Consider the following 20,506-nt stretch of genomic DNA (forward strand, 5'->3'; position numbering starts at 1 on the left):
ACAAATGGAATAAGTGTATTGAGGTGAATGAAGATTATATTGAAAAATAAAAGTGCAAAAGATATTCTGCGACTTGGTCTTATATTGAATTTGCAAAACTTATTGAACGCCCCTCGTATATTGGCAAGTGAACAATCCCAATTAGGACGCCTTCCGATTGATCTGTGTACACAAGACTTAAATTTACTCGTGTATAATACGCACCCTTAATTATGGGCAATTAAATTCTGGAAAAATAAATCTGTCGTATATAAACATTTCAGGCTGTCAGCATAAACCACGAAATTAACGATCTTTCAACTCTGGTTTTTTTTCACCAAAATAATATTCTAATAAGAGCCCCCTACATCTAAATTTGAGAGCGCCCTGTGCGCTTTTTATGTAGAAAACGGTAGGCGGAACATTGAAAATGGGTCCCCGGATTAGTTGACTGGTGTAGGCGGGTGTGTGGAGCTGTTTGAGTAGGGAGATGAATGAGTGCATATTTTTATTTATTACAACTTTCCCTACAAAGAAAGAATTTTGTTTTTAGTTGTAATGTAGCTACACAAATCTGCAATACGTCTTGGTGAAATATCAATTTATTATTCATCATTATTTGAATAATTCACCATCATAATGATGAACTCAAACCTTGCGCCTCCCTTGGATTCTGTCTTGGACGTGGATGTGAGATTTATATTGTTACAGTACTTAAATCAGAGGGGCGGTGGGGTAGCGTAATAAACTGGGCGGCAAAAGAAAGTATAGGTCGAGTTCCATGATCGATAAAAAACAAAACAAGAAGAGGTTTTGTTGTGAATTATAATATAATCTAGGGAGGGGTAACACATGATTGATCAACCACAGTTTGAATGAAATTGTGCAATCACAGGTAATGTAAGCTCAAGGTAAACAATGGTGGGGTAAGAAATTTTATTTTCAAAAGTTGTCTGAAATGTCACCCAAAAATTGTCAGACACACTACAAGTTCATTGTCGACACAGTTGCCTTCAATAGCGTGTATGACCTCCAGCTGCCTCAATGCATGCTGTGATACGCCACCTCATCGATGACGCCAGTCTTCTGATGACGTGGACTGGAATCCGTTGCCACTCGTCTCTCAGGCCCTGCTGCAATTCTTGTCTGTTGACTGGAGGCTCATGGCGTGCTCTAATCTGTCTGTCAAGATGTTCAATAGAATTCATATCGGGTAAGTGGGCAGGCCAGGGCAAAACGTCAACGTTCTGCTGGTTTAGAAAGTTCAAAGTCAGTCATGGGGCCTGGCATTGTCGTGTTGAAACAATGTCCCCTGCTGTTGCTTTTGTAAGAACGGAAGCACAACTGGATGCAACACTTGGTCTCTGTACTGCACAGCGTTCAGGTTTCCCTGTATAATCACTAAATCAGTCTTCTGATCTCAACAAATACCGCCCCACACCATAACACCTCCCCCCGGGGAATGGATGGACTTGAATACACGCCAGAGCCAAACGTTCCCCCCTGCGTCGATTAACTCGGTTCTCTGCCGTCATTTCGAAACAAGTTAAACCGACTTTCATCAGTAAACAGCATGCACTCGACGCCAATTTCTCACTTGCCAGCGTCTAACCTGCCTCGCCCATCGCAGTCTCAGGCGTCGATGTTGAGCAGTCAGTACCATTCCTCGGAAAGGACGATACGCTCGGATTCGTAGTACTGTACGTTGGCTAATGGGATGTCCCAACGCTGTTGCTGCCGTCGCCCTTACGAATCCGTTTCGCAGGTGGATGAGCCGTCCGGTTCTAGGCCTGTCCTGTGTCCTCCCTGTCTGCCTGTACCGTTGAATCAGCCTGGCTACTGCTGGCAATGGTGTACAACCAAACCTTCTGGCAATTTGGACCTGTGTTGCCCCCATTTCGGCCATACCGATGGCTCTCTCTCTGTGCTCCTATGACAATCGTGGCATTTCTTTTGTGTGCTTTCATCACGTGTGGTTATATCCTGCAGACGAACGCATTAAACTGCTAATATGCACGTGCAGTTCATGCCATAGGCGGGAAACCTGTTTCACCAGTTTTTTGTTCACCGCACAAGCGCCGTCAAGGGTGGCGCGTTTGGGCGAGGTGTTTTTTGGTACCTATTCCTGGGCAGTCATATTCCCAATACCCACTTTCCACTAGTTATCGATGTTTTTAGGAAAATTACAAATGGCCAACCTATACTTTCTTTTGCCGCTTGGTTTAGTTAAAAAGTTTGCTCGTCACGCCGACGACATGTTTAACATGGACACACCACTCAGACCAGTAGTAGACCCGTGAAGATCCGGGGTAAAATAGGTCTTCAGCAAACCATGCTTGACGTAAAAGGTGACTATGTTTGTCGTAAGAGGCGACTAACGGGATTATGTGGTCAGGCTCGCTGACTTAGTTGATGCATGGCATCGATGCTCATTATGTCAGTCACTGGTCTGGTCCCGACTCGATTATTTACAGATCGCCGTCATATACCTGGACTATTGCTGAGTGTGGCGTTAAACAGCTGACAAACAAACAAACAAACAAACAAACAAACAAAATCAGACACAGTATCCTGACTCCGAGCAGACCAGTCACTGCCTTAGCCCCTTCATTCCGAGCGCCAGACAGGGTAACAACGAAAGTACCAACTTTTAACGTATTTTGTTATGATGCGGCCGGGTATCGAAACACCGACCTTCCGCTCTCCGGCAGACGCTCTATGCCACGAAGGCTGTCCGGAAATATTTCGAGGAATCTGTTATTGTTGTATGTCATTCTTGTGATTACAAAACACACCCATCCATTTCAAAGAAAACTGTATCCGCCCTTGTTCTCTGTCTCGCTCATATTTTGAATACGAACACCGAAGCACGTCGTCAAACCAAATACACGTACTTGACCTAGTCATCAACATCCAAAAGAACACCAAAGTCAAATCATTGAAAAATAAATATTTACTAGAAAGCTTCTAATAGCACATGTATCCAAACAAAAGAGAATTTGACAAAAAGTAAACATTATTCACCTGATGTAAATACAAAACAAGGTACACTTCAATCTCATTTAATAGATTTTGGTTGGAAATGGTTGAAAATATCAAATGAAAAGCTACCCTTTGTCTAGCGGTAGCTGGAACTCCCATCTTATTTTAATGAGGTTGCAAACACTTACACTGTCAAATATGGACTTCACGATAAGTTCGCTATCAACGTGTATCATAAGCGTATTTATTACAGTATTATAAGCGAGATAAAAAAACACATAAATGCATCTGAGCAGGCGACGTACACAACAGATGAACAGTTTTATTGCGACTATGCTTGTCGTAAGAAGCGACTAACGGGATCAGGTGGCCAGGCTCGCTGACTTGGTTGATGCATGTCAACGATCCCAATTGCGTGGATCGATGCTCATGATGTTAATCACTGGGTTGTCTTGTCCAGACTCGATTATTTACAGATCGCCGTCATATAGCTGGAATATAGCTGAGTGAAAAAAATCTTAGAATATGTTAATTACTATCTATATGTAGATCTATCTATCTAGCTATTATAATTCAACAATGTTTCTGGGGAGAAAGACATATTAGTGAGCCACTTTTTCCGGTCGTAATTAGACAATGCCCTATGTTCAAATCAATGCATATATGTACGTGCATGGTTACAGGGTTAAGTCCCTATATTTCTTGAGCTTGTTTACGACATGATACTTTGTACGGTACAGGAAGGCCAATGGCCCATGCTACACAAAGCGTAATGTTTATTGTTAGGTTTGGTGAGAAGAATATCAGCATAAAGGCATATATTATGAACACAGATTTAAAGTATACACAATTCAGAAAGTATACGTTTTGTTATGAATAATATCAACAAAACTGAGTTGACCAGTTCTTGTTTCTTATGTACTGTATTTGATGCTGAACATGAGATGCATACTACATAGTGAGCTTGATGTCGAAATGTAACTTACCCACCCACATCCCAAATAAAAAAAAGTGAGTGAGTGAGTGAGTGACTGAGTGAGTGAGTGAGTGAGTGAGTGAGTGAGTGAGTGAGTGAGTGAGACGCCGCTTTTAGCAATATCACGGCACCAGAAAGGGGCTTCACACATTGTACTCATGTCGGGAATCGAACCCGGGTTTTCGGCGTGACGAGCGAACGCTTTAACCACTAGGCTACCCGACCACCCCATAAAAAAAGAAGACAAAAGACAAAAAAACAAACAAAAACGACTACACTATGTTAAATAAAATCAAAGTCTCTGATATATTTAAGTATTATTTACGGCATGAAAAATATTTACTGCGAAGCATTTACTGCAATTTCTTTCTTTCAAATAAACATACTGGAATCCCAAACTATTTGTATGCCGCAAGGATTTATATTATGTTTATTATGCTGTCATGGTTTCGGAGCAGTTGAGAATTCCGCATCGTGATGGCCTGCTGGACTACACCGGCATCGAGGTTGGCCTCACTGCCGGGCCTTTGACGGCTTGCTCATAGGTGGGTGGCGTGTTCCCCGCACCCCGGTCATTCTGGACAGGCATCCCCGGGCCAGACCTGTCCGGGAGGTACTCGCTCTGCACAATCACTATGCGATCCTGTAAAGTAAGAGTGAGTGATTGTGCTGTGCGCCACTTTACCGATATTAAGCAATCTAAAGTCGCTGAACACACATAATGATAAGAAATATGATGCTTTGGAACAATACGATTTGTTTATGTCTTCATAAATAAATTGCAAAGATTCCGTTGCATGTAATTGGCTAACCAAGCAAAGTTGTTTGCTTTTATGTTTCCCTAAGCAGAAAAAATGAGGCCACGCCCAATAACGGGCTACTGCTTTCTGATTGGCTGACTTATAAATGGGCGGGCTTGTGGTGCATTATTGCGTTGAACCATGTTACCGATTTTGTACTGTTGTCGACATGTTTTTGTTTTTAATGATTATATCAGCAGTCTGTGAAGTTATTGTCACGCATTTATTTATAAGAAATAACTTCAATGTGTTTGGGGTTTTTTCGTTTATGGAGGAAAAAATGAAATCGTAAAAGCCGGTGTGGACACGTTGCTTCGCAGATTTACACAGTATACACACCAGTTTGTACGTTAACGCCTTATTTGGATATAGAGGATGATCCGTGCAAAGCCTTTGTGGAATGGTAGACGCCTAAAGAAAGATTTGGTTGGTTTACTGCTTAACGCCGCACTCAGCAATATTCCAGCTATATGACGGCGGTCTGTAAGTAATCGAGTCTGGACCAGACAATACAGTGATTGATATCATGAGCATCGATCCACGCAATTGGGATCGATGACATGCATCAACCAAGTCAGCGAGCCTGACCACCCGATCCCGTTAGTCGCCTTTTACGACAAGCATAGTCGCCTTTTACGGCAAGCATGGGTTGCTGAAGACCTATTCTAACCCGGAATCGTCACGGACCCTAAAGAAAGAAATGTAGTGAACGTTACAGAGTGAGTTGGGTTTTACGCCGCTTTTAGCAATATTCAACCCATCGGAGCGGAGGGACACGAGCGATAATGATACAGCAAAGTAAATTTTATCGGGAAATTTGCTGTTTTTCAACGCCAAATAAATCTCTCTGACAACACTTAGCAGTGTATTTCTTTTAAACCGGGTTAATATTTGCAGTTAAATTTACACCATCCGACAGGAAATTTAATAGTCTACATCTCTGCGTAGTTTTATAGCTGTAATTTCATAGTCCAGTGCAGCGAGAGCGGAGTTCTCGCACAACCTTCACTTTTAAGGTCTAAGGAAAATATTTTAAAATATAAATCGGCATCCAGCTTATATCGTGGCCCAGTCGTAAAAGGCGCCGCGATTCGCTGTGCAAAGTTGCGTCCCTTGGTCACACCAGAAACCTATGATTGTGGATTCGAATCCCGGTTCGCCCCGATTTATGTTTCTAGGTTGGTCAGCACCATACCCGTACTCGTGGGTTTCACCGAAGTAGTAAATCTGCATCACCTGCATCACTTCGGGCTTTCCTCCCACATGAAGCTGACACGCCGCGATATAACTGGAATACTGTTAAAAGCGGCGTTAAACCCAACTCACTCACTCACTTCAGCTGATATCAACAAGACAGTATAACAAGAGGGATGACTTTGGAGTCTACATTTCACAACTTTTGAGGTACAAAAAACTACAACGATCTCAAAGAGCGTCACACGACTGTTGCTGCAAAGTTGTTTGATCAGGGTAACAATATTCAAGGTCTGGGATATGATGGACATTTCCACATTAAAGAGTGCCAAAAACGACGCACTCCCTTATTTTGACATGTACAAAATGTTCACGTGTGTTTTCAGGTGAACACTTGACTTGACGATCGCGGCTGGTTGTTTTCTGGCGTTAACGTTTTTATGTTTGCGTGTGTTTGTGACGGGTGCCACCGGTGGGGGGATGCGATCACCTACTCGCGGATACCATCGTCACTACTTGATAGTGATTCAGAAACCCATACTCCTGACACGCCGCCTTTAGCTATATTCTCGCAATATCACTGCGGGGGGATGTACCCATGTCGGGAATCGAACCCGGGTCTTCGGCGTAACGAGCCAACGCTTTAACCACTAGGCTACCCGACCGCTTCACTGTAAAGAGACGTATTCATATTATGAGATTGCTTTTAGTCCCTTTTATGTGAACACCATTTCACTTATATCACGGTGTGCCAGCTTGATGTGGGAGATGAACCCGAACTGATGCAGGTCTTCGACGTTAACCGCTTTGTATAGTGCTGACAAACCTAGAAATATAACTAGGGTGAACCGGGATTCGAACCCTAAGGGAGGCAGCTCTGCATATCGCGACATAGTTTAACCAGTGAGTGAGAAAAAGTGAGCCATATTGTCACGAGGTTTAATCAAGCCTAGGCTAATGCCTACATTGTGAGAAACTTGTCCATCCGGAGTAAACGACTGGACGGATAACGCCGGTCTTCTTGAAGCCCGATAACACAGGAACATTGTCCAGAAGAGGATTTTGACCACTATGATCACCGCAATTATGCTGAAACATTCACAAGAAACGGTTCGACATAATAATTACGATAAATTGTTAAGTCTGTTGAAGTCTTCGCGAGGCGTTAAAGAAGAAAACTCGTGATACATTCAGGTCTAAGATGTAATGTTATCTCTAAAAGCCGAACCAGATTTCATCATGCTTGCCGTGAAAGGCGACTGCTTGTCGTAAGAGGAGACTAACGGGATCGAGTGGTCAGGCTGGCTGACTTGGTTGATGCATCTCATCGATGCTCATGATGTCGATCATGGGATTGTCTGGTCCAGATTATTTACGGATCGCCGTCATATAGCTGGAATATTGCTGAGTGCGGCGTTATACAACAACTTGCATATAGCGTACGTCTAGCCTCCTAGATATTGTCTGATATTGATTAGGAAAGTACCATCATGCTTACTCTCCAGAAATACATCAGACATATATTCATCATCATAAACATATGAAATAGAAATTGTATTTAAATATGTAGCATAAAATAAGGAGAAAATATATTATGAATAAAATCGTTCATATCATCAAACAAAGGGAATCTTTGGCTTGCAATAATATACACTTCCGGACAAAAGAAAGTTTACACCCATGATGGTGGTTAAAAATGAAACAAACAAGAAATGGTTATTCAATGGCGATGTATTTGATACGGGTATCATAGTTGTGTTTGGGGGCGTTTCAGCATGACTGTGTAATAGTTTGGTAGATCCTGCATTATTCTCCTGCATGATGGCTACACGTTGTGATGTTATTGGAATGCTATTCAGTGCGGCAATGTCTACCAATTAATTCAAAGATACATGTATCTATATTAATAACTTGTACTGAAATCAGAAGCCAAAGTCGATTGTCTAATGACACGCTTTGGAACAGTGCCATGGCATTAGCGGTGTTTATTCCATTTTTTTTGCAGCACATGCCATGTCACCCCCGTGATGATCCGGGTTAGAATTGGTCTTCAGTAACCAATGCTGGTCGTAAGAGGCGACAAACGGGATCGGGTGGTCAGGCTCTCTGACTTGGTTGATGCATGTCATCGTATCCCAATTGCGCAAATCGAAGCTCATGATGTCAATCACTGGACTGTCTGGTTCAGACTCGATTATTTACAGACTGACGTCATATAGTTGTTATATTGCAGAGTGCGGAGTTAAACAAACAAACATAATTCGAATCGGACTTAAAACGAAGTCAGTCAGGGAAGTGAATGGATAATTTAGTTGTATCATTATAGAATGGAGACACTCTAGATAATCGACGACGAGAAAGAAATGCTCTTCCATTTTGCGAACCCCCGGTGTCCTCGCTCTCTGCTCCCTTACAGCCACTACAGCGGTAACGCCATGACAGAGCAGGTACGTAACCGTTCCCTCCAGTCCAGGAGAATCTTAAAGTTGGTTGGTTTGGTTGGGTTGTTGCTTAACGCCGCACTCAGCAATGTTCCAGCTATATGACGGTGGTCTGTAAATAATCGAGTCTGGACCAGACAATCCAGTGATTAATATCATGAGCATCGACCACGCAATTGGGATCGTTGACATGCATCAACCAAGTCAGTGAGCCTGACCACCCGATCCCGTTAGTCGCCTTTTACGACAAGCATAGTCGCCTTTAACGGCAAGCATGGGTTGCTTAAGACCTATTTTACCCCGGAATCTTCACGGGCAGAATCTTAAAGTGAAATTTTAAATTCGTAATGACTGTTTCCTTCACTTTCAACATCAGTTGTGATGAATAATGTGAAGACAATCCAACAATAACAGTAACGTTTCCCCCAGCGTTCATATGTATGCAATACTTACAAGTAATAATTCGACATCGTTTCTTGTAACAGGGAGATTACTGAAATGATAAAGAAAAATCAGAAATATCAAGGACAGAATACTTTCCTGTATACACCTTGTTTATCAGGTAGCATATGTCGATGGATTCGTTTTGATAAATGCTTTATTAAAAGTTGATATAAATATTTTACGTGAAGACATGGTTCATATTTGTAAACAAATAAACACAACAACCGTTATTAATTTAACGAAACTAATATATTGCCCAAGAAAATTCAAGAAAAAACGTATGCTTCAGACCCTCCACCATCAGAAGGAGAGCGAGATTTTGTCATATATGAGGGTTACTACTGCCCGCAGCACTTGAGTGAGTGAGTGAGTATGGTTTTACGCCGCTTTTAGCAATATTCCAGCAATATCACGGCGGGGGACACCAAAAATGGGTTTCACACAATGTACCCATGTCGGGAATCGAACCCGGGTCTTCGGCGTGACGAGCGAACGCTTTAACCACTGGGCTACCCGACCGCCCTCGCAGCACTTGAAGAAAATTGGGAGTAACTCACTCTCCATGCTAAAACGTCACATTCTGCATTGTTGGTTGGTTGGTTTGGTTTGTTGTTTAACGCCGCACTCATCAATATTCCAGCTATATGACGGCGGTCTGTAAATAATCGAGTCTGAACCAGACAATCCAGTGATAAATATCATGAGCATTGAGCCACGCAATTTGGATCGATGACGTGCATCAACCATGTCAGCGAGCCTGACCACCCGATCCCGTTAGTTGCCTCTTACGACAAGCATAGTCGCCTTTTGCGGCAAGTATGGGTTGCTGAAGACTTATTCTACCCCGGATCTTTACGGCTCTTCATAACTGATATACATTTCGGGTGACAAGAGCATAGTTATGGTTACTAGTTCTAAATTTGAGAATAGGGTGATAAACATTTCGGGTGACAAGAGCATAGTTATGGTTACTAGTTCTAAATTTGAGAATAGGGTGATATACATTTCGGGTGACAAGAGCATAGTTATGGTTACTAGTTCTAAGTTAGAGACGAGGGTGATATACATTTCGGGTGACAAGAGCATAGTTATGGTTACTAGTTCTAAATTTGAGAATAGGGTGATATACATTTCGGGTGACAAGAGCATAGTTATGGTTACTAGTTCTAAATTAGAGAAAAGGGTGATATACGTTTCGGGTGACAAGAGCATAGTTATGGTTACTAGTTCTAAATTAGAGAAAAGGGTGATATACGTTTCGGGTGACAAGAGCATAGTTATGGTTACTAGTTCTAAATTTGAGAAAAGGGTGATATACGTTTCGGGTGACAAGAGCATAGTTATGGTTACTAGTTCCAAATTAGAGACGAGGGTGATATACATTTCGGGTGACAAGAGCATAGTTATGGTTACTAGTTCTAAATTAGAGAAAAGGGTGATATACGTTTCGGGTGACAAGAGCATAGTTATGGTTACTAGTTCCAAATTAGAGACGAGGGTGATATACATTTCGGGTGACAAGAGCATAGTTATGGTTACTAGTTCTAAATTAGAGAAAAGGGTGATATACGTTTCGGGTGACAAGAGCATAGTTATGGTTACTAGTTCCAAATTAGAGACGAGGGTGATATACATTTCGGGTGACAAGAGCATAGTTATGGTTACTAGTTCTAAATTAGAGAAAAGGGTGATATACGTTTCGGGTGACAAGAGCATAGTTATGGTTACTAGTTCCAAATTAGAGAAAAGGGTGATATACGTTTCGGGTGACAAGAGCATAGTTATGGTTACTAGTTCCAAATTAGAGACGAGGGTGATATACATTTCGGGTGACAAGAGCATAGTTATGGTTACTAGTTCTAAATTAGAGAAAAGGGTGATATACGTTTCGGGTGACAAGAGCATAGTTATGGTTACTAGTTCTAAATTAGAGAAAAGGGTGATATACGTTTCGGGTGACAAGAGTATAGTTATGGTTACTAGTTCCAAATTAGAGACGAGGGTGATATACATTTCGGGTGACAAGAGCATAGTTATGGTTACTAGTTCTAAATTAGAGAAAATGGTGATATACGTTTCGGGTGACAAGAGCATAGTTATGGTTACTCGTTCCAAATTAGAGACGAGGGTGATATACATTTCGGGTGACAAGAGCATAGTTATGGTTACTAGTTCTAAATTAGAGAAAAGGGTGATATACGTTTCGGGTGACAAGAGCATAGTTATGGTTACTAGTTCTAAATTAGAGACGAGGGTGATATACATTTCGGGTGACAAGAGCATAGTTATGGTTACTAGTTCTAAATTAGAGAAAAGGGTGATATACGTTTCGGGTGACAAGAGCATAGTTATGGTTACTAGTTCCAAATTAGAGAAAAGGGTGATATACATTTCGGGTGACAAGAGCATAGTTATGGTTACTAGTTCTAAATTAGAGAAAAGGGTGATATACGTTTCGGGTGACAAGAGCATAGTTATGGTTACTAGTTCTAAATTAGAGAAAAGGGTGATATACGTTTCGGGTGACAAGAGCATAGTTATGGTTACTAGTTCCAAATTAGAGACGAGGGTGATATACATTTCGGGTGACAAGAGCATAGTTATGGTTACTAGTTCTAAATTTGAGAAAAGGGTGATATACGTTTCGGGTGACAAGAGCATAGTTATGGTTACTCGTTCCAAATTAGAGACGAGGGTGATATACGTTTCGGGTGACAAGAGCATAGTTATGGTTACTAGTTCCAAATTAGAGACGAGGGTGATATACATTTCGGGTGACAAGAGCATAGTTATGGTTACTAGTTCTAAATTTGAGAAAAGGGTGATATACGTTTCGGGTGACAAGAGCATAGTTATGGTTACTAGTTCCAAATTAGAGACGAGGGTGATATACATTTCGGGTGACAAGAGCATAGTTATGGTTACTAGTTCTAAATTAGAGAAAAGGGTGATATACATTTCGGGTGACAAGAGCATAGTTATGGTTACTAGTTCTAAATTAGAGAAAAGGGTGATATACGTTTCGGGTGACAAGAGCATAGTTATGGTTACTAGTTCCAAATTAGAGACGAGGGTGATATACATTTCGGGTGACAAGAGCATAGTTATGGTTACTAGTTCTAAATTAGAGAAAAGGGTGATATACATTTCGGGTGACAGGAGCATAGTTATGGTTACTAGTTCTAAATTAGAGAAAAGGGTGATATACGTTTCGGGTGACAAGAGCATAGTTATGGTTACTAGTTCTAAATTTGAGAATAGGGTGATATACATTTCGGGTGACAAGAGCATAGTTATGGTTACTAGTTCTAAATTAGAGAAAAGGGTGATATACATTTCGGGTGACAAGAGCATAGTTATGGGTACTAGTTCTAAATTTGAGAATAGAGTGATATACATTTCGGGTGACAAGAGCATAGTTATGGTTACTAGTTCTAAATTTGAGAATAGGGTGATATACATTTCGGGTGACAAGAGCATAGTTATGGGTACTAGTTCTAAATTTGAGAATAGGGTGATATACGTTTCGGGTGACAAGAGATACAAAATATAATGTTTCTTTAAGTTTTGGGAAGTACAAACCCTTTAAACTTTCCACACTAGAGCAGCGCCAGGTTTGCAGATATTGACCTATAAATGTTTCGTCTACTTTTGAAGCCAGCTATTGTGTGAAACATATAATCGGATGATCAGAACAATCAGTAGTTGGTTGGTTTGTTGTTTTACGCCGCACTCGGCAATATTCCAGCTATATGACGGTGGTCTGTAAATAATCGAGTCTGGACCAGACAATCCAGTGATTGATATCATGAGCATCGATCCACGCAGCCTGACCACCCGATCCCATTAGTCGCCTCTTATGGCAAGCATGAGTTGCTGAAGACCTATTCTACCCCGGATCTTCACGGGACCAATCAGTAAGTTTTTTCACAAAACAAATCCATGGATTTTATCAGCAATATTGGTCCATTAAGAGTGATAAACTGATAGAAAATGAAAGTTAATTTGGGAAGTTTCTAATTTGATGCAATTTTATGCCAAAATAATTAGGCGTTTATACATTTTAATGTACAGTGGCTTTTTTCCAAATTCAACATAGACCATGAAATTTGTTGTTAAGTAACGTTGATCAGCTGCAATTGTTAGAATTTATAAATGTACTCGACATACTTGCCTCTTGATTGTGTATTAGTTGCATTTGACACAACGATTGCCCCGATTATAATGTATGGTTCGGACATTTGGGGATATGAAAATACAAACCTTGTTGAAAACATATCCCCCAATGTCCGAACCATACATTATAATCGGGGCAATCGTTGTGTCAAATGCAACTAATACACAATCAAGAGGCAAGTATGTCGTTTTTATTGCTATTGTGAATCCCCGAATAGCTTTCCCGTTCAGGTATTCACTGTGGTTGTGAAAATACAAAAAAAAATTAATAAATTATACATCTGTTATAGTGCAAACCATCCTAATACTTATATTTAACATTGTTATAGTAGTCGTAATGGCAATGTGAACCCCATGTTTGAAAGTTTTTACATCTATGTGTAAACTGACCTAGCATGTCAACGGCGTTGTATTCAATGGAGATATATATAAATCGTACACGCTTCAATGAACCCATCCAAACTGACGTTCTGAAATGCATGCATGCATACAATGCAGAATGCATACAAATACAAAAGTCGAAAGATGAGCTGTATAATTAACTCAACCGGATGTAATTTTCAAGAGATTATATACAATATGGTCTCTGCTCTCGGTATGAGACGCTGTGACTAACAAAGCTCACCAACATCTAAAAACATCCCATCTTCATCTGAACCGCTACACGTCCCAAATATACCTAACGTTGGAACAAAATATCAACAAACGATAAACAACTTTTTTTCTGTTCACAAAGAAAGCGTTGATCTGAATTGTATATTGCGCAATACCACTATACGATCCCACTGTACAATCCCAATTCTTAAGGGCTCACACGCCCGAAATAGTCCATTAGTTTGCAGAGATGAATGTTTTGTAATTAAATATATACATGTATTATGAATACAATAATGTTATATTAATACTTGCCGTTGTCTGGGCTTGGAGTGATAGTGATAGTTGTTTTGTTCAATCCCGCTCTTCGGAGCGTTAGTTCTACCTGAGGGAACCTGCTTCCTGGTGCATTTGGCGGACTGACACGGAGAGTCACGACAATCTCCGACTGCGTGGCATGTTCGAATGCTTCAAGTTTGGTTTTATGTTTTACACCTGTATCTGGTTGACCATCAATGATCTCAAGTCTACAATATTCATGAGTGGGCGGAGCTTGTGTCACAATGGGACTCTTGTTTCGAACCACTGCATTTCACCTGATCACGGCACTGTATCGGAATGTTGCCGAGTTGTGACAGCATACAGCGTATGCCGACACTCCACTGTTTGCGGTACAATCAAGAAGCCTTAAAAATCTGTAACTTCTTTGTTAAATAAGCAAACGATGTTATCAATGAATCCCAACGCGAACTGTATATTACAAAGTGATGTTGACAGATTGTGCATTTTTTAGGCAAGAATGTTGCGGTAGGACATTTAATCTCTTTGATTGTCACCTTTCTTTTTGTCATTTGGTCCTGGAAAATACTGGAAACATGTGCTGAATATATTAAAAATAAAATCAGTTAGAAAGTGTATGTCAAAGTAATTCTTTTTTTTCCTATTCACACCAGTACGTCATAACAATACTGTTGTTGAGGTGCTGTATGTTAAAGATCCGGGGTAGAATAGGTCTTAAGCAACCCATGCTTGCCGTAAAAGGCAACTATGCTTGTCGTAAGAGCCGACTAACGGGATCGGGTGGTCAGGCTCGCTGACTTGGTTGATGCATGTCATCGTATCCCAATTCATGATGTCAATCACTGGATTGTCTGGGCAAGACTCGATTATTTACAGACAGCCGTCATATAGCTGGAATATTGCTGAGTGCGGCGTTAAACAACAAAACAAAAAACAACAACAACTTTGAATTGCGAAAGGACACTTACTCTTGCCTTGATAGCCAAAGCAATGGCCGATTCAGCTTTCACAATGCACCTGCTACAACATACAAAAGGTCTTAAGTCTACACAAGCCCTTGTGGATTTGATTTTTGACCAGTCCCCTAGGGAGGGTGCATGGGGCTGTATGAAAATCACCTGGCAAGATGGCACCCTTCTGCAATGTATAATACCAACAGATCTGTTTTTATTTCTGATGAAAATGTCAGATCTTGATCAATGCAGTTTATGTCTTGCCGGAGAAGAAACTATTTTACATGTTTTCTTGGAATGTCATGTTGTTCAGACATTTCGACAGTTTTTCCGTCTTGGGTAACATGCAACAGTTCACATGTATTCCTATCCATCTGGTTGCTCACCTTGTATAATCTGGAGTAAGGGAACATACCACGACTGATCATGTATTTCATCTCATTTTGTTATTTGCCAAATGTTTAATTTGTAAGTGATAATCAATAAGTGAATCTTTTTTTTAATATCCAAACAGATTTTATACAAATAGGGCATCATATCATATATTGTTTGAAGATAAAAGTTGTGTCACTTGAATGCCTTGATTCTTTTGTAATATGTTTTACTTCAGTTTTGTTATATATGAGTGAGTGAGTTTGGTTTAACCCCGCTTTTAACAGTATTCCTGTTTTATCGCGGCGTGTCAGCTTAATGTGGGAGGAAAGCCCGAAGTGATGCAGGTCTCAGACGTTTACCACTTCGGTGAAACCCACGAGCACGGGTGTGGTGCTGACAAACCTAGAAACATAATCGGGGCGAACCGGGATTCGAACCCACAATCATAGGTTTCTGACGTGCCCAAGGGACACAACTCTGCACAACGAATCGCGGCGCCTTAGACGACTGGGCCACCCGTGCCCCCTTGTTATATATGAGGACCATTGTTAAGCAGTACAGAATGAATGAAAGTGTTGTGTGGATGAAAGTGAGCGAAAATCAGAATCTCTGTTCATATGGTCATTTTGTATCCAGACAGCATCTCATAGCATGGTTGAAGTAGCTGGAATGGCTGTGTATTTCATCAATCATGTCCAGATGATGAATGTCGTCACACATATCACTTGTGAAATAACTCCATGGCCTAGTGGATAGAGCGTCTGCCTGGAGAAGAGAAGGTCGGTTGTTCGATCCCTTGGCCGCGTCGTACCAACATCCGTTAAATGATGGTTCTTGTTGTTGCCCTTCCTGGCGCTCGGCATTAAGGGGAAAAACAAAGACTGGAATTACTTGTGAGAACAATCTATTTTTTCCAAGCAGTTTTTAATCAACTACTTATCGGGAGCATCATCAAACATACAATCAACACCAAAACCTTTACATATGCGTAATTTCTATAAAAAGAACTATCAATTTTGTTTCAACACAGCCACCAAACATATTCATTCACGATTCCTAACGTCTCACAAAAATGACCCCGGCCGCGTCGTACCAGAAAAACGTTAAAAGATGGTACTTGTTGTTACCCTGTCTGGCGCTCGACATTTAGGGGCTAAAACAAGGACTGGTCGGCTCGGAGTCAGCATACTGTGTCTGAGTGGGGTATTCATGTTTAACTGCTGCATGGTATCTCAGTGAGCTAGCACTATAAATCGGCATCAGTCCGGACTAGTATAAGCAGCCACACACACACACACACACACACACACACACGTTCAGGCACGTTGCTATATGAGTGCAATAATCTTGGACGCGACGTTAAACCCACCTCACAACAATGACATAATGTGTGTCAATCATGCGTGCTGCATGCTCGTCCCCAGGTCACCCTACACCTTCGGTTGTACCAACTGTAGCGGTATAGGCGAGATATCCTGTGTGACGTGGAGATGTGTTGTGTTACATCATTCGTAAGGTGCTAAACGTGAATCAAAAACAGAAACGCCCGTGACATATCTACGTTGTTTTCACACAGCGAGCATGGCAGCGAGAAACAAAATGATTAGTTATGGACAATATAGAGGATATTATGTTCGTGTTCGTCATACTGTTTACGACACAAGTGTCTAAACTCAGGTTCTTCCCGAGCGAGAGAGAATTTTTTAAATGCCGTGGGTAAGGTTTTTGTTTCGAATCCCAACTTATGTAGAACCACTCTTTATTCTGCAGTGCTAATACAAAAAGTGATGGAATTTATTTATAATAAACGCTTCGAGGGGGCCGTTTAGATCCGCCAAGGAACACATTAATCCCGAGCATATTACTTATTCAAGCAATCACGAGCAAGTTACGTATATGCGAACTCCTAAATAATTGCTGATTTCAATCCAGTAACAACGGGGGGTGTCTCACTAAAACTATCGCCTATTCACACTGACAAGAAATTGCCACCAGCCCGTATTTCAAGATTTCAAACAATTTTATTATGTGTCTTTTTTCTACTATGAGTTCTCGTATTTAACAAAGAGGTAATACGAGATATACACAGCGACATGTAGGCCCATATTGTAGCATGAGTCACTGTGGGGATGCTTCACATGCTTTGTTTGTTTGTTGTTTAACGCCGCTCGGAATGAAGGGGCTAAAACAGTGACTGGTCTACTCCGAGTCAGGATACTGTGTATTTTGTTTGTTGGTTGGATTGTTGTTTAACGCCGCACGCCGCAATATTCCAGCTATAGGACCGCTGTCTGTTAATAATCGAGTCTGGACCAGACAATCCAGTGACTGACATCATGAGCATCAATCCACGCAATTGAGATACGATGACACGCATCAACCAAGTCACCGAGTCTGACCACCCGTTCCCATTAGTCGCCTCTTACGACAAGCACAGTCGCCTTTTACGGCAAGAATGGGTTGCTGAAGACCTACTCTACCCCGGATTTTCACGGGTCTGCTTCACATGCTTGCTTGTACGAACATTACTACTAGTTCAATGGTGCCTCGGTATGGCGGTGTAATCTAGGTCGTCAAGTCTAAGGACCAGATCCGATATCTAAAAATCGGACCTCGAACGCTTGCTGGAAACACCCAAGACCTGCATCACTCCGGGCCTTCCTCCCACATTAAGCTGACATGTTGTGATATAACTGGAACACTGTTCAAATCGGCGTTAAACCCGACTCTCACTCAACCACCTATCATTATGAACACTCACTGGAGATGGTGAGATACTGAGGTCTACATTATGTAAAACGTTATGTTCAAGGTGGAGGATAATGTCTCGCTATTCAAATGGAATAGTTTTATTTTTCCACAGATTAATAATATTAATAAATACGGAATGCGTTTTGGGACATTTTACCCCTAACGCCATTGTTAAATATTCTGAATACTTTGATTCTTAAGGGAGTGAGTGAGAATGGTTTTACGCCGTTTTAGCAATACACAACCATTTTCACGGCGGGGCACATAAGAAATGGGCATTTATTGTACCTAGGTGGGGATTCGAACCAGGACTGAGGCGTGACGACCGAACGCTTTAACCACAAAGCCACGCGACTGACCCTGGCATTTGCGACAAATCAGATGACTCTTAGCTATGCACATTTACCTATATCGGACAAGCGGGTGTGTATTATGTGGCTAGATTCGTAAGTAAATGAAAGTAAATCTTAAGAAATATGATATGTTGCTTTACTTAACTCAACAATTAGAGTGATTGTGATGGACTATTTCTATAAGTCCTTTGGCCACTTAAAGTCAATATTGTCTTTGTCATGATTGCTTTTAATTGTTATTATCTGTATTCATGATCAAATATCCCAGCTCATCTCTTCAGCACCATGACCACACTCCGTATATAAAACGCATATATAATGCCCTAAAACATAATGCCACAAAAATTGTCGTAAGGTCTTTTTGAGAAAGTAATATGTAGGCCAATAATTTTAGTCAAAACAATATATGGCTTTGTTGCTGTAAAAAATATCCAGTTTTCATACAATATCCCAGGCTCCCCCCCCCCCCTGAATATCAAACGGTCGGTCCCGTTCACCGGCGTGATTTTGCTGGAATGTAGCTAAAAGCGGCGTAAAACCATACTCACTCATTGACTAGAACGACTATCACAAATCTATGAATAGCATACATTCAATGACTATCTATTTATCCAACGTGATCACAAATATCCATGATAAATACTACCATCCGGAGTACCTACTACCATTTCCCCTGTTAGTCTGGCAGTATTGATCATGTATGAGTGACTTGGTTGTGGTTAAAGCCGCTTTGAAAATTCGTCAGTTATAACATGCGGAAGGAAAGCCAGAACTGATGCAGGTTTATCACTTTCCTGTGATCCACAAGCACGGGTATTCAGATGTTCCTACTTCTGAGTTTTGAAGTTTGGGGAAGCCTAACTGTAGATTAGATGCCTCTTTCTTTAATTTAGAACCGAGCGATATCGCACCCCAAATTTTCCCGAGATTTCCCCATCCTAACATGGCGCCAAGAGGCTTTGAAAACTGTGCTCTCTTGCAACGCGTAACTACACATGGGCCATCTAGCAAGTTATTTTAGAACACGTAGAGGTGAGGTGAAGTGGGGTTTTACGTCGCGTCCAAGATTATTGCACTTATATAGCGCCGTGCATGCACGTGTGTGTGTGTGTGTGTGTGTGTGTGTGTATGTGTGTGTGTGTGTGTGTGTGTGTCTGCTTGTACTAGTCCGGACTGAGATACCATGCCGCAGTTTAACATGAATACCCCACTCAGACACAGTATACTGAGCCGACCAGTCCTTGTTTCAGCCCCTTAATGCCGAGCGCCAGATAGGGTAACAACAAGTACCATATTTTAACGTTTTTTGGTATGACGCGGCCGGGGATCGAACCCCGGGCCTTCCGCTCTTGTGAGACGTTATGAATCGTGAATGAATAGTTTGTTGGCTGAGTTGAAACAAAATTGATAATTCTTTTTATGGAAATTACGCATATGTCAAGGATTTGGTGTTGATTGTATGTTTGATTATGCTCCCGATAAATAGTTTATTAAATACTGCTGGGAAAGTACCATCTTTTAACATCTTTTGGTATGGCGTGACCGGGGATCGAACCTCTTCCACTAGATCACGGAGGCGGCCCAGAACAGGTCTAGTGACAAACACAACATACATGTCTTACTCAAGTTCAAATTACTTACTATATTCTTGACTAGTTCAAAATAACGGTTACAAGATACATAGTTTTTAAACAAGAATCGATTGAATAACTCTCCGGAGATATATATTTATTGTCATCGCAACCTGTTGCATATATTTACACTGTTTTGACTCATTCTTGGAGATCAACATGGCATCGCCCATTGTAGGTGTGACAGGTCTTAGAAATAATGAAATGAAATGCCGAAGTAATTTCTCCTACAAACTTTATTAAATAAGAGGATTTTAGGTATTTTGAAGTTGCACTTCCCTAGCAGTTGGTTGAAATGACTCACCATCAGTATTACATATGAAGAATGACTGTCTTTCCTCTCCTAACTTTGAACTGGCTGAGCCTGACTTCCGTTCCTCTGCTTTCCATGTCTGATAATATTCCGATATTGAACGTATACAATTCTAAAGCCTTATCAGCAGACATCGTTACGTGCATCAATGCGTAGGATATCGATAGATCGATGTTTTGATACACAAGTTTTTGATTGAAAAGGTACGTTAATTTTGAATGGGATCAGGTACCAGATTTGGATT

At 41.1% G+C, this 20,506-nt stretch overlaps 1 long non-coding RNA gene across 1 annotated transcript; it reads right to left on the bottom strand.

Annotated features, from left to right (window-relative positions):
• Positions 1-2,914: 2,914 nt before the first annotated feature.
• Positions 2,915-8,869, bottom strand: LOC124137615. The gene is made up of 3 exons (XR_006861542.2): positions 8,826-8,869; positions 6,897-7,020; positions 2,915-4,580 (listed from the first exon to the last, which is right to left on the bottom strand). It is a non-coding gene; the product is annotated as an uncharacterized LOC124137615 (long non-coding RNA).
• Positions 8,870-20,506: the final 11,637 nt, after the last annotated feature.

This window comes from Haliotis rufescens, unplaced genomic scaffold, assembly GCF_023055435.1.
Source record: "Haliotis rufescens isolate VD_foot unplaced genomic scaffold, xgHalRufe1.0.p SCAF_19, whole genome shotgun sequence".
Taxonomy (NCBI): Eukaryota; Metazoa; Mollusca; class Gastropoda; order Lepetellida; family Haliotidae; genus Haliotis; species Haliotis rufescens.